At 59.6% G+C, this 15,000-nt stretch overlaps 1 non-coding gene across 1 annotated transcript; it reads left to right on the top strand.

The window, feature by feature from the left end:
* Nucleotides 1–11,725: 11,725 nt before the first annotated feature.
* Nucleotides 11,726–11,844, top strand: LOC131862869 (5S ribosomal RNA). Its single transcript, XR_009361805.1, has one exon. It is a non-coding gene; the product is annotated as a 5S ribosomal RNA (ribosomal RNA).
* Nucleotides 11,845–15,000: the final 3,156 nt, after the last annotated feature.

Here is a 15,000-nt window from a genome sequence, read left to right as displayed (position 1 = left end):
CAGTTCGAGTGACAGGTCAAATCCAAGAGTTCCGAAGACTACCTCCAGGAACAATCGGGAACAAGACCGATTACAAGTCGTCGAGTCTGTTACTGGGCGAACACGAGATGCGCACAGGAAATCGATCAGCCCTCACAATGGCCCAAGGCCAGAGATCGGACTGCTACGATTTACCCCAACAATCATCGTGCCACTCTTCGCAGAGAGGTGATAGACGCCAACGAGCCCGCGCATAGCAATCGAGGTGTAAAAAGGGCGTTGAAGGCAGGAAGCCTGGACGAAAGAGGCTACGAGGTCACCTCGAAGCGGTCTAAGAATCGGGCGCACTTGGGGCGACTACCAGTGCCAACCCCTTATCCCGCGGTGCGTCCGACACACAGAAATTTCCAAGGCGGCCAAGGAGCCTCCCCGCATAGCAATCGGGGTGTGAGGTTACGGATGCAGCATTGATAGCAATCGAGGTGTGAGGCGAAGGATGCAGAAGTGAGAGCCGAGGGATGTAGCAGAGATAGCAATCGGGGTGTGTGATGCAGAAGAGATAGCAATCGAGGTGTGCGGTGGGAAGGGCCCAGCAGCCAGAATGCATGAAGCGACGGATGAAGCAGTGATGACAACCGGGCTGTGAGGAGAGGAGGGATGCAGCCAAGAAAGCAATCAGGGCTCGAGGCAAGGGATGCATCAAGGATAGCAATCATGTTGTGAGGCGAGATTCCAAAGGCTAAACGTGAGAGGCTGCAGGGTCGACTCAGAGAGGTCTATGCATGTGAGAGGCTGAAAGCAAGGTCGACTCGGAGCGGTCTATGCATCGGGCGCGCTTGGGGCGACTACCAGTGCCAACCCCTTATCCCGCGACGCGTCCGACAAAGAGAACGTTCCAAGGCGGCAGAGGAGGTTACCAGCCGAAGGATGCAGTAGCAATAACAGGTATAGTTCCGCGGCGGCCGAGAAGACTCACCGCATAGGAATCGGGATGCGAGGCGAGGGATGCGGCGGGAAGGCCCCGACGGCTAAACGGAAGAGGCTGCAGGGCCGCCTCGGAATGGTCCAAGCATCGGATGCGATTGGGACGACTACCAGTGCCAACCCCTTATCCCGCGATGCGTCCGATACACAGATAGTTCCAAGGCGGCCGAGGAGCCTCACCGCATATCAATCGGGGTGCGAGGCGAGGGATGGGGCGGGAAGGCCCCAACGGCTAGACGGAAGAGGCTTCAGGGCCACCTCGGAATGGTCCAAGCATCGGACGCGCTTGGGGCGACTGCCAGTGCCAACCCCTTATCCCGCGATGCGTCCGATACACAGATGGTTCCAAGGCGGCCGAGGAGCCTCACCGCATAGCAATCGGGGGTGCGAGGCGAGGGATGGGGCGGGAAGGCCCCAACGGCTAGACGGAAGAGGCTTCAGGGCCGCCTAGGAATGGTCCAAGCATCGGACACGCTTGGGGCGACTACCAGTGACAGCCCCCTATCCCGCGATGCGTCCGATACGAAGATGGTTCCAAGGCGGCCGAGGAGCCTCACCGCATAGCAATCGGGGTGCGAGGTGGGGGATGCGGCGAGATGGCCCCAACGGCTAGACGGAAGAGGCCACAGGGCCGCGTCGGAATAGTCCAAGCATCGGACGCGCTTGGGGCGACTACCAGTGACAACCCCTTATCCCGCGATGCGTCCGATACGAAGATAGTTCCAAGGCGGCCGAGGAGCCTCACCGCATAGCAATCGGGGTGCGAGGTGGGGGATGCGGCGAGATGGCCCCAACGGCTAGACGGAAGAGGCTGCAGGGCCGCCTCGGAATAGTCCAAGCATCGGACGCGCTTGGGGCCACTACCAGTGACAACCCCTTATCCCGCGATGCGTCCGATACGAAGATAGTTCCAAGGCGGCCGAAGAGCCTCACCGCATAGCAATCGGGGTGCGAGGTGGGGGATGCGGCGAGATGGCCCCAACGGCTAGACGGAAGAGGCCACAGGGCCGCCTCGGAATAGTCCAAGCATCGGACGCGCTTGGGGCGACTACCAGTGACAACCCCTTATCCCGCGATGCGTCCGATACGAAGATAGTTCCCAGGCGGCCGAGGAGCCTCACCGCATAGCAATCGGGGTGCGAGGCGAGGGATGCGGCGAGATGGCCCCAAAGGCTAGACGGAAGAGGCTGCAGGGCTGCCTCGGAATAGTCCAAGCATCGGACGCGCTTGGGGCGACTACCACTGCCAACCCCTTATCCCGCGATGCGTCCGATACACAGATAGTTCCGAGGCGGCCGAGGAGGTGGGGGATGCAGCGAGATGGCCCCAACGGCTAGACGGAAGAGGCTGCAGGGCCGCCTCGGAATAGTCCAAGCATCGGACGCGCTTGGGGCGACTACCAGTGACAACCCCTTATCCCGCGATGCGTCCGATACACAGATAGTTCCGAGGCGGCCAAGGAGCCTCACCGCATAGCAATCGTGGTGCGAGGTGGGGGATGCGGCGAGATGGCCCCAACGGCTAGACGGAAGAGGCTGCAGGGCCGCCTCGGAATGGTCCAAGCATCGGATGCGCTTGGGGCGACTACCACTGCCAACCCCTTATCCCGCGATGCGTCCGATACACAGATAGTTCCAAGGCGGCCGAGGAGCCTCACAGCATAGCAATCGGGGTGCGAGGCGAGGGATGCGGCGAGAAAGCCCCAACGGCTAGAGGGAAGAGGCTTCAGGTCCGCCTCGGAATGGTCCAAGCATCGGACGCGCTTGGGGCGACTACCAGTGACAACCCCTTATCCCGCGACGCGTCCGATACACAGATAGTTCCAAGGCGGCCGAGGAGCCTCACCGCATAGCAATCGGGGTGCGAGGCGAGGGATGCGGCGAGAAGGACCCAACGGCTACACGGAAGAGGCTTCGGGGCCGCCTCGGAATGGTCCAAGCATCGGACGCGCTTGGGGCGACTACCAGTGACAACCCCTTATCCCGCGACGCGTCCGATACACAGATAGTTCCAAGGCGGCCGAGGAGCCTCACCGCATAGCAATCGGGGTGCGAGGCGAGGGATGCGGCGAGAAGGACCCAACGGCTACACGGAAGAGGCTTCGGGGCCGCCTCGGAATGGTCCAAGCATCGGACGCGCTTGGGGCGACTACCAGTGACAACCCCTTATCCCGCGACGCGTCCGATACACAGATAGTTCCAAGGCGGCCGAGGAGCCTCACCGCATAGCAATCGGGGTGCGAGGCGAGGGATGCGGCGAGAAGGACCCAACGGCTAGACGGAAGAGGCTTCGGGTCCGCCTCGGAATGGTCCAAGCATCGGACGCGCTTGGGGCGACTACCAGTGACAACCCCTTATCCCGCGACGCGTCCGATACACAGATAGTTCCAAGGCGGCCGAGGAGCCTCACCGCATAGCAATCGGGGTGCGAGGCGAGGGATGCGGCGAGAAGGACCCAACGGCTAGACGGAAGAGGCTTCGGGTCCGCCTCGGAATGGTCCAAGCATCGGACGCGCTTGGGGCGACTACCAGTGACAACCCCTTATCCCGCGACGCGTCCGATACACAGATAGTTCCAAGGCGGCCGAGGAGCCTCACCGCATAGCAATCGGGGTGCGAGGCGAGGGATGCGGCGAGAAGGACCCAACGGCTAGACGGAAGAGGCTTCGGGTCCGCCTCGGAATGGTCCAAGCATCGGACGCGCTTGGGGCGACTACCAGTGACAACCCCTTATCCCGCGACGCGTCCGATACACAGATAGTTCCGAGGCGGCCGAGGAGCCTCACCGCATAGCAATCGGGGTGCGAGGCGAAGGATGCGGCGAGAAGGACCCAACGGCTAGACGGAAGAGGCTTCGGGTCCGCCTCGGAATGGTCTAAGCATCGGACGCGCTTGGGGCGACTACCAGTGACAACCCCTTATCCCGCGACGCGTCCGATACACAGATAGTTCCAAGGCGGCCGAGGAGCCTCACCGCATAGCAATCGGGGTGCGAGGCGAGGGATGCGGCGAGAAGGACCCAACGGCTAGACGGAAGAGGCTTCAGGGCCGCCTCGGAATGGTCCAAGCATCGGACGCGCTTGGGGCGACTACCAATGACAACCCCTTATCCCGCGACGCGTCCGATACACAGATAGTTCCGAGGCGGCCGAGGAGCCTCACCGCATAGCAATCGGGGTGCGAGGCGAGGGATGCGGCGAGAAGGACCCAACGGCTAGACGGAAGAGGCTTCAGGGCCGCCTCGGAATGGTCCAAGCATCGGACGCGCTTGGGGCGACTACCAGTGACAACCCCTTATCCCGCGACGCGTCCGATACACAGATAGTTCCGAGGCGGCCGAGGAGCCTCACCGCATAGCAATCGGGGTGCGAGGCGAGGGATGCGGCGAGAAGGACCCAACGGCTAGACGGAAGAGGCTTCAGGGCCGCCTCGGAATGGTCCAAGCATCGGACGCGCTTGGGGCGACTACCGTTGCCAACCCCTTATCCCGCGATGCGTCTGATACACAGATAGTTCCGAGGCGGCCGAGGAGCCTCACCGCATAGCAATCGGGTTGCGAGGCAGATTATTGGGAAGGGAACCCCCTGGGATGCGGCTCAAGCAGTGCCCAAAGGGACTGGAATGCGGAATCACATCGAGAGACCCAAATGCTATACGAGGGCTCAAATCGAATTATCGATTTGGCCACGACATGGACGCATCGGAACGACTACCTTTGCCGAACCACTCGCAATTGCATCCATACCGAAACCAATAGACATTTCCGTTAGAGCCCTCGCATAGCATTCGGGAATCTCGCATGCCCCTCTAAATCGACCAATGCTGGCGCTCAATGAAAATCCGAGCGCTACCACCGTTCGAGCGCCAGCATTGGTCGAGTTAGAGGGGCACGGGGGAGAATGCTCCAGTCAACACCTCCCCTATATAAGTTATTTGTCCGATTCTCGCACAACCGTAGTCTGCCTCGTCGAATCAAACAACGGTCCCAGATTCCGACTTCCGTTCCGTAGAGACCCAAAAGCTAGATGGAGGCTCGCAAGAAAGAGAGTCGGCGCATAGCAATCGGGTTTCTCGAACGTTTAGGGACCGAGCTCACTTGCGGATAGGGCAAAATCCGCCAAGCAACCCAAAAGCTAGACGGGGGCTCGAATCGAATCGCCTAGGCGGCCACAACAACGACGTGTTGGATCGACTACCAGTGCCAAACCATTCAGCAAGACTAGTCTGTGTCGAGGCCGGATAGAGATTCTCAGAGAGCGCCCGCATAGCATTTAGGAGACCTGCCGCGTCCCTCACACTCGACAAATGGTGGTGCACGTTTATAAATCCGAGCGATCCCAACCCTTTCAAGCACCAACATCGGTCGAGATAGAGGGGCACGGAGGGGGCTGCGTGAGACAACACAGTCCCCTATATAAGTTATTTGTCCGATTCTCACACATCCGAAGAATGGTCATCAAATCGGACAACAGCCCAAACTTCCGACTTCCGTCCCAGAAAGCCCAAGAGCTATCTAAAACGTTCATGGCCGGAACTCGATCGCGGCTATACCAGTCCGCCAAGCAACCCAAAAGCTAGACTGGAGCTCTAGTCGAATCACCTCTGTGGCCATTGCAAGGACGTGTTGGAGCGACTACCATTGCCGAACCATTCCGCAGGTCGAGTCCATACCAAGGCCGCATAGAGATTCACGATGAGCTCCTGCATAGCAATCAGGAGACTTGCCGTGTCCATCACAATCGATAAATCCTGGTGCAAGATTTTTGCATCCGAGCGCTCCAACCAGTCGAGCACCAGCATCAATCGACATAAACGGGCACGGGGGGAGGATGCTCGAGAACACTACCTCCCCTATATAAGTTATTTGTCCGATTCTCAAGCAGCCGAAGTCTGGTCATCGAATCGGGTCAAAGACCACAACTTCCGACTTTACCCACAATGCAAGTCATCGAATCGAACATCGGCCCCCGAGTCGGACTCCATGCGTATGTCAGGTCATCGGACCCAAATTCCGCCTTCCTGCGCATGGCGGGCCATCAATATCAACTCGGTCATCGGACCCAAACTCCGCCTTTTTGCGTATGGCACGCCTTCAAATCGGTCATCGGACCCAAATTCCGCCTTCCTGTGCATGGCGGGCCATCAACATCAACTCGGTCATCGGACCCAAATTCCGCCTTTCTGCGCATGGCACGCCATCAACTCGGTCATCGGACCCAAATTCCGCCTTCCTGCGCATGGCAGGTCATCGGACACAAATTCAGACCTCGCCAATATGCCTACGTATCGAATCGGTCATCGGACCCAACTTCCGACTTCATCCATACTGTAGGGTCTTTGAGGTTGGCGCGGTGCGCTCAACCCAGGGAGTCGACCCATCGAAGCATACACCTCCCCTATATAAGCTATTTGTCCGATTCCCACACCTGTGTAGTTTGCACCTCTGACCAGGACATCGACCCCAACTTCCGAACTCGACTGCAACGACGGCACCAGCGCCTTGGTGCGCACCTTGCGACGCACAGTCCCAACATTCGCCTTCCTGCACATGGCAGGTCATCGGACCCAAATTCCGACCTCGCGAGTATGCCTACATATCGAATCGGTCATCGGACCCAACTTCCGACTTCATCCATACCGTAGGGTCTTTGAGGTTGGCGCGGTGCGCTCAACCCGGGGAGTCGACCCAACGAAGCATACACCTCCCCTATATAAGCTATTTGTCCGATTCCCACACCTGTGTAGTTTGCACCTCCGATCAAGACATCGACCCCAACTTCCGAACTCGCCTCCAACGACCGAACCAGCGCCTTGGTGCGCACCTTGCAACGCACAGTGCCAACATTCGCCTTCCTGCACGTGGCAGGTCATCGGACCCAAATTCCGACCTCGCGAGTATGCCTACATATCGAATCGGTCATCGGACCCAACTTCCGACTTCATCCATACCGTAGGGTCTTTGAGGTTGGCGCGGTGCGCTCAACCCGGGGAGTCGACCCAACGAAGCATACACCTCCCCTATATAAGCTATTTGTCCGATTCCCACACCTGTGTAGCTTGCACCTCCGATCAGGACATCGACCCCAACTTCCGAACTCGACTAAAAAGACCGCACCAGCGCCTTGGTGTGCACCTTGCAACGCACAGTGTCAACATTCGCCTTCCTGCACATGGCAGGTCATCGGACCCAAATTCCGACCTCATGAGCATACCTACTAATCGAATCGGTCATCGGACCCAACTTCCGACTTCATCCATACCGTAGGGTCTTTGAGGTTGGCGCGGTGCGCTCAACCTGGGGAGTCGACCCATCGAAGCATACACCTCCCCTATATAAGCTATTTGTCCGATTCCGACACCTGTGTAGTTTGCACCTCCGCTCAGGACATCGACCCCAACTTCCGAACTCGCCTGCAACGACCGAACCAGCGCCTTGGTGCGCACCAAAAGTGCGCACTTTTGGAGGGCACTTTTGTGCGCTCCAAAGGTGCGCACTTTTGGAGGGCACTTTTCTGCGCTCCAAAGGTGCGCACTTTTGGAGGGCACTTTTTGGAGGGCACTTTTCTGCGCTCCAAAGGTGCGCACTTTTGGAGGGCACTTTTTGGAGGGCACTTTTCTGCGCTCCAAAGGTGCGCACTTTTGGAGGGCACTTTTTGGAGGGCACTTTTCTGCGCTCCAAAGGTGCGCACTTTTGGAGGGCACTTTTTGGAGGGCACTTTTCTGCGCTCCAAAGGTGCGCACTTTTGGAGGGCACTTTTTGGAGGGCACTTTTCTGCGCTCCAAAGGTGCGCACTTTTGGAGGGCACTTTTCTGCGCTCCAAAGGTGCGCACTTTTGGAGGGCACTTTTTGGAGGGCACTTTTCTGCGCTCCAAAGGTGCGCACTTTTGGAGGGCACTTTTTGGAGGGCACTTTTCTGCGCTCCAAAGGTGCGCACTTTTGGAGGGCACTTTTTGGAGGGCACTTTTCTGCGCTCCAAAGGTGCGCACTTTTGGAGGGCACTTTTGTGCACTCCAAAGGTGCGCACTTTTGGAGGGCACTTTTCCTGTGCTCCAAAGGTGCACACCTAGGTGAGCACCTTCGACCACACCTTGTAGCACACCAAACTCTGACTTTCGACTTCATCCGCAATGCAGGGTCTTTGAGGTTGGCGCAATGCGCACAACCAGGGGAGTCGACCCATCAAACCCAACACCTCCCCTATATAAGCTATTTGTCTGATTCTCATACATGCGTAGCCTGCAGGAGCAATTAGGACATCGACCCCAACTTTCGGCTTCTAAACGAAAACAAGGTCTTTGAGGTTGGTGTAATGCGAACAACTAGGGGAGTCAACCCATCAAACCCAACACCTCCCCTATATAAGCTATTTGTCTGATTCTCATACATGTGTAGTCTACAGGAGCAATTAGGACATCGACCCCAACTTTTGACTTCTTAACGAAAACAAGGTCTTTGAGGTTGACGTAATGCGCACAACCAGGGGAGTCGACCCATCAAACCCAACACCTCCCCTATATAAGCTATTTGTCCGATTCTCATACATGTGTAGCCTGCAGGAGCCATTAGGACATTGACCCCAACTTTTGACTTCTTAACGAAAACAAGGTCTTTGAGGTTGGCGTAATGCGCACAACCAAGGGAGTTGACCCATCAAACCCAACACCTCCCCTATATAAGCTATTTGTCTGATTCTCATACATGTGTAGCCTGCAACAACGATTAGGACATCCACCCCAACTTCTGAATTCGTCTGCGTTGACCGCACCAAAGGTGCACGCCTTGGTGCTCACCAAAATCCGACTTCCGACTTCTTCTGCTATGCGGGGTCTTTGAGGTTGGCGCAGTGCGCACAACCAGGGGAGTCAACCCACCGAATGCAACACCTCCCCTATATAAGCTATTTGTCTGATTCTCATACATGCGTAGACTGCAGCAATGATTAGGACATCCACCCCAACTTTTGACTTCTTAAACAAGACAGGGTCTTTGAAGTTGGTGCAGTGCACACAACCAGGGGAGTCGACCCATCAAACGCAACACCTCCCCTATATAAAGCTATTTGTCCGATTCTCATACGTGTAGTCTGCAGCAGCGATTAGGACATCGACCCCAACTTCCGAATTCGTTTGCATTGACCGCACCAAAGGTGCACGCCTTGGTGTGCACCCTGGAGTGCACTTTGGTGCTCACCTCGGTGCACACTTTGGTGTGCACCTCGGTGTGCACCAAAGGTGCGCACCTTGGAGCGCACCAAAGGTGTACACTTTGGAGCGCACCACATAGGGTCTTTGAGAGGTTGGCGCAGTGCGCACACCAAGGTGGGTGTTGAGGTGCGTGCCGAGGTGGGTGGGTGCTAGGGTGCGCTCCATGGTGGGTGCCAGGGTGGGTGCGTGCTAGGGTGGATTCCAAAGAGGGTCATAGGGTGGGTGCCAAGGTGGGTTGGTGATATAGTGGGTTCAAAGGTGGGTACTAGGGTGGGTTCCAAGGTGGGTCACAAGTTGGGTGCCAGGATGCGTGGGTGTTAGGTTGGGTGCCAAGGTGGGCTCCTGCGTGGGTGGGTGCTAGGGTGGGTTTCAAGGTGGACGCGAGGGCGGGTGCCAAGGTGGGTAACAAGTTGGGTGTTAGGATGGGTGAGTGCTAGAGTGGGTGCCAAGGTGGGTGGGTGCTAAGGTGGATGCCAAGGTGGTTCACAGGGTGGGTGGGTTCTAGGGTGAGTTCCAAGGTGGGTCACAGGTTCAGTGCTAGGGTGGGTGTCAAGGCGGGTGTCGAGGTGCCTGGGTGCTAGGGTGTGGATGCCAATGTGGGTCATAGGGTGGGTACTAGGGTGGGCTGCAATGTGGGTGCCAAGGTGGGTAACATGCTCGGTGGGTTCTAAATTGGGTGCCAGGGTGGGTGTGCACCCACCTTGCCCGAGGTGGGTGCCAAGGTGCCAGTGTGGGTGGGTGCTAAGGTGGATGCCAAGGTGGGTGAGAAGGTGGGTGATAGGTTGAGTGGTAGGATGGGTGGGTGCCAAGATGGGTCACAGGGTGGGTGCAAGGGTGGGTAGGTGCTAGGGTTGGTGTCAGGGTGGGTGGGTGCTAGGTTGGGTTCCAAGGTGGGTGCGAGGGTGAGTGTCAAGGTGGGTCACAGGTTAGGTGCTAGGATGGGTGAGTGCTAGGGTGCAAAGGTGCCAGGGTGGGTGCTAGGATGGGTCGATGCTAGGGTGAGTGGCAAGGTGGGTCCACAAGTGTCAAGGTGGGTGCCGAGGTGGGTGCCAAGTCGGCGACTGCTATGGTGGATGCCAAGGTGGGTCACGGGGTGGGTGCCAAGTTGCTAGGTTGGGTTCCAAGGTGGGTGCCAACGTGGGTGCTAGGGTGCGTGGGTTAAAGGGTGTGTCACAACGTGGGTGCCAGGATGGGTGCGCACCCACACTGGCCAAGACGGGTGCGGGTGCAAGGTTGGGTTCCAAGCCCGGTCACAGGCTGGGTGCTAGGATGGGTGGGTGCCAAGGTGGGCACCAGGGTGGGTGCACCCACCCTGGCCAAGGTGGGTCACGGGGTGGGTCCTAGGGTGGGTAACGGGGTGGGTACTAAGGTGCGTGCCAAGGTGGGTCATAGGGTGGGTGCCAAGGTGGGCACCAGGGTGGGTGTGCACCAACCCTAGCCAGGGTAGGTCACGGGGTGGTTGTCGGGGTGGGCGTCAAGGAGCCAAGGTGGGTGGCAAGTAGCCAAGTTGCGTGCCAAGGTGGGTGTCGGGGTGGGTGCCAAGGATCCAAGGTGGGTGCCAAGGAACCAAGGTGGGTGTCTGGGTGGGTGCCGAGGTGGGAGCCAGGGTGGGTCCCAAGGTGAGTGCAAAGGTGGGTGCCAGGGTCAAGGTGAGTGCCAATGTGGGTTCCAAGGTGCCAGGGTCAGGGTGAGTGCCAATGTGGGTTCAAAGGTGCTAAGTTGGGTGCGAGGTTGGGTGCGAGGGTGGGTGGGTGCCAAGGTGTGCTAGGTGGAAGCCCGGGTGGGTCGGCATCCCATGGGTGTCGAGTTGGGTGCCTGATGGGTGCTTCTTGTCAAGTTTTAGTCGTCGGGACTCATTTCGAGCCTTAGAGGTCGTTTCTTGTCCGGTTGCCCTGTCTTCGACCTGGGAACCCAATTTTGGTCCTCGGGTCCCATTTTTTTTTGTCTCGCATCCCACTTTTGGCCTGTGGCCTTTTCGGGGTCGATTCTCGTTTTGGGCATCAGAGCATGTTTCTTCTCCTAAAACCCAATATTTGTTTATTAAGTCTCGGAACACATTTTTGTTCTCGTGGACCCATCATGGGTCTTGGAACGCATTTGTGGTCCTTGGGTCCCATTTTGCATCCCGAAACTTGTGTTTTGGTGCTTGATCCCTATTTTGGGTGCCCACCTTGCACCAAGTGCGCACCCGGGGCAAACCGAGCGCCTTGGTGCACCGGGGCAAGATCGAGCGTGCACCCGAGGCGCCCCGAACATGCACCAAGGTGCACTCGGCCCACATGTGAGCGCAGGTCGTTGCGCCCGAGGTGGTGTGTGGGCACCGCGTTGCAGACGGGACACTGCACGCACACGACGCCCCCTCCAGGTGCACGCACGTAGGCCGGGCCGGGTGCACACCCGACGCCCTAGCAAGGTGCGCGCACCCGGGCAGGGCTCACACTTGGCGAACGGGGCGCACTTCGCGAGGGAGGGTGTGCACCTCGACGGGGGTGGGTGGCCGGGGTGGATTCGCACGTGGGTCGCGGTTTGCTAAGTACACACTGCGACAAGCTCATAACGGGTGCGATCATACCAGCGTTAGTGCACCGGATCCCATCAGAACTCCGCAGTTAAGCGCGCTTGGGCCGGAGTAGTACTGGGATGGGTGACCTCCCGGGAAGTCCCGGTGTTGCACCCTTTTTTAGTTTTTCGCCGGGCGTCGCAATGCTATTTGAATAAACCTTTTGCCCGTTTGCGTTCTCGTCGGGGCCGGGCCGGGCCGGGGTGCGCTGCCCGCACTACCGCGCGCGCGGGGGCGACACCGAGCGCGCACCCGAGGCGCCCCGAGCACACAGGCCACGGTGCAACCCGGGCGTTGTGCGCGCACCCCGGTGCGCCCGAGGTGCTGCGCGCGCACCCAGGTGAAATCGGTGTGCACCTCGGCCAGTGCGCGCTCGGTCGAGTCGCGCACGTTGGCCAAGGTGCACGGTGATGTTTCTTACTCTAAGGTTCCGCACCAGACGCCCGGGACAGGTGAGCGAAGCTGGGCGGGGCCGGGTGCGCGGCCGGGGCAGGTGCACGCAGCTGGAGAGAGCTTTGGAGCACACTTCGGAGCGCACCAATGATGCGCTCCATTCAAAAGTTTCCTGAAAAGGCAAAAAAAGTTGAGATTATAGAATTTCCCACTTGAGAGATTGTAAAAAAAAAAAATTTAAAATGAAGGAAACGCGGGTGCCAAGGTGTGCGCAGCCCAGCCAAGGTGTGCGCACCAAGGCGCCCACCCTGGCGAAGGTGCACGCAAGGTGCGCACCCGAGGCAAACCGGACAATTAACCCAACTTTCGACTTCGCGCGCACCTTGGAGCGCACTTCGGAGCGCTCCTTGGTGCGCACCAATCTTGGGCACCTCGGAGTGCACCATGGCGCCCACCAAGGTGCGCACCCGGGGCAAACCGAGCTCCGACTTCGTGCGCACCTTGGAGCGCACGAAAGGTGCGCACCATGGCGCCCACCAAGGTGCGCAACCCAGCCAAGGCGTGCGCATCAAGGTGCGCACCCTGGCGAAGGTGCGCACCCGGGGCAAACCGAGCTCCGACTTCGTGCGCACCTTGGAGCGCACAAAAGGTGCGCAACCCAGCCAAGGTGTGCGCACCCCGGTCAAACCGAGCTCCGAATCGTGCGCACCAGAGGTGCACGCCATCGTGCGCACCTTGGAGCACACTTCGGAGCCCTCCTTGGTGCGCGCCGATGTTGCGCACCTCGGAGCGCACCCGGGGAAAACAATGCAATTAACCCGACTTTCGACTTCGTGGGCACCTCGGAGCGCTCTCGGGTTCGCACCTCGGAGCACACCGAGGTGCGCACCTTTGATGCGCTGCCTTCACCAATTTCCAGAAAAGGCAAGAAAACATTGAGAAGGTGTGCGCACCGAGGTGCCCACCCTGGCGAAGGTGCACGCGAGGTGCGCACCCGGGGCAAACCGGGCTCCGACTTCGTGCACGCCGCACCTTGGAGCACACTTCGGAGCGCTCCTTGGTGCGCACCAGGGCGCGCAACCCAGCCGAGGTGCCCACCCCGGCGAAGGTGCACGCGAGGTGCGCACCCGGGGCAAACCGGGCTCCGACTTCGTGCACGCCATGGTGCCCACCGCGGCGAAGGTGCACGCGAGGTGCGCACCCGGGGCAAACCGGGCTCCGACTTCGTGCACGCCGCACCTTGGAGCACACTTCGGAGCGCTCCTTGGTGCGCACCATGGTGCCCACCAGGGCGCGCAACCCCGCCGAAGGTGCACGCGAGGTGCGCACCCGGGGCAAACCGGGCTCCGACTTCGTGCACGCCGCACCTTGGAGCACACTTCGGAGCGCTCCTTGGTGCGCACCATGGTGCCCACCAGGGCGCGCAACCCCGCCGAAGGTGCACGCGAGGTGCGCACCCGGGGCAAACCGGGCTCCGACTTCGTGCACGCCATGGTGCGCACCGCGGCGAAGGTGCGCACCCGGGGCAAACCGGGCTCCGACTTCGTGCACGCCGCACCTTGGAGCACACTTCGGAGCGCTCCTTGGTGCGCACCAGGGCGCGCAACCCAGCCGAGGTGCCCACCCCGGCGAAGGTGCACGCGAGGTGCGTACCCGGGGCAAACCGGGCTCCGACTTCGTGCACGCCGCACCTTGGAGCACACTTCGGAGCGCTCCTTGGTGCGCACCATGGTGCCCACCAGGCCGCGCAACCCAGCCAAGGTGTGCGCACCAAGGTGCACGCGAGGTGCGCACCCGGGGCAAACCGGGGTCCGACTTCGTGCACGCCGCACCTTGGAGCACACATCGGGGCGCTCCCGGGTTCGCACCGGCGTTGCGCACCGTGGTGGGCACCTCGGAGCACACCAAGGTGGGCAGCGAGGTGCGCACCTTTGATGCGATGCCTTCACTAATTTCCATAAAAGGCAAAAAAAAAACGAGATTTTAAAATTTCCGTTTTGAAAGATAGTGAGAAAAAGGGAATGCTGGTGCCATCTTGAGCCCGCCCTGGTGCGCAGCCCAGCCAAGGTGTGCGCACCAAGGTGCCCACCCTGGCGAAGGTGCGCGCCCGGGCAATTAACCCAACTTCCAACTTCGCGCGCGCCAGGGTGGGAGCGCACCCAACAACCGGGCCTGGGAAGAGCCAATGCGAGAAACCCCACCAAACGCTCTGACAAAAAAAGAGGGGGCGCTCCAGTAACCCCGCTTCGGAGCGCACCCTGGGCAAACCCAGCCAAGGTGCCCACCCCGGCCAAGGTGCAGGCGAGGTGCGCACCCGGGGCAAACCGGGCTCCGACAACGTGCACGCCGCACCTTGGAGCACACTTCGTAGCGCTCCCGGGTGCGCACCTCAGAGCACACCAAGGTGGGCAGCGAGGTGCGCACCTTTGATGCGCTGCCTTCACTAATTTCCAGAAAAGGCAAAAAAAAAAGGAGATTTTAAAATTTCCGTTTTGAAAGATAGTGAAAAAAACGGAACGCGCGTGCCATCTTGAGCCCGCCCTGGTGCGCAGCCCAGGTAAGGTGCCCACCCTGGCAAAGGTGCGCACCCGGGCAATTAACCCTACTTCCGACTTCGTGCGCGCCAGGGTGGCAACCGGGCCTCGGAAGAGCCAATGCGAGAAACCCCACCAAACGCTCCGACAAAAAAAGAGGCGGCGCTCCAATAACCCCGCTTCGGAGCGCAGCCGGGGCAAACCCAGCCAAGGTGCCCACCCCGACGAAGGTGCACGCGAGGTGCGCACCCGGGGCAAACCGGGCTCCGACAACGTGCACGCAGCACCTTGGAGCACACTTCGAAGCACTCCCGGGTGCCCACCGGCGTTGCGCACCGTGGTGGGC

This window comes from Cryptomeria japonica, unplaced genomic scaffold (assembly GCF_030272615.1).
Source record: "Cryptomeria japonica unplaced genomic scaffold, Sugi_1.0 HiC_scaffold_52, whole genome shotgun sequence".
NCBI lineage: Eukaryota > Viridiplantae > Streptophyta > Pinopsida > Cupressales > Cupressaceae > Cryptomeria > Cryptomeria japonica.
This window is presented reverse-complemented; position numbering and strand designations above follow the sequence as displayed.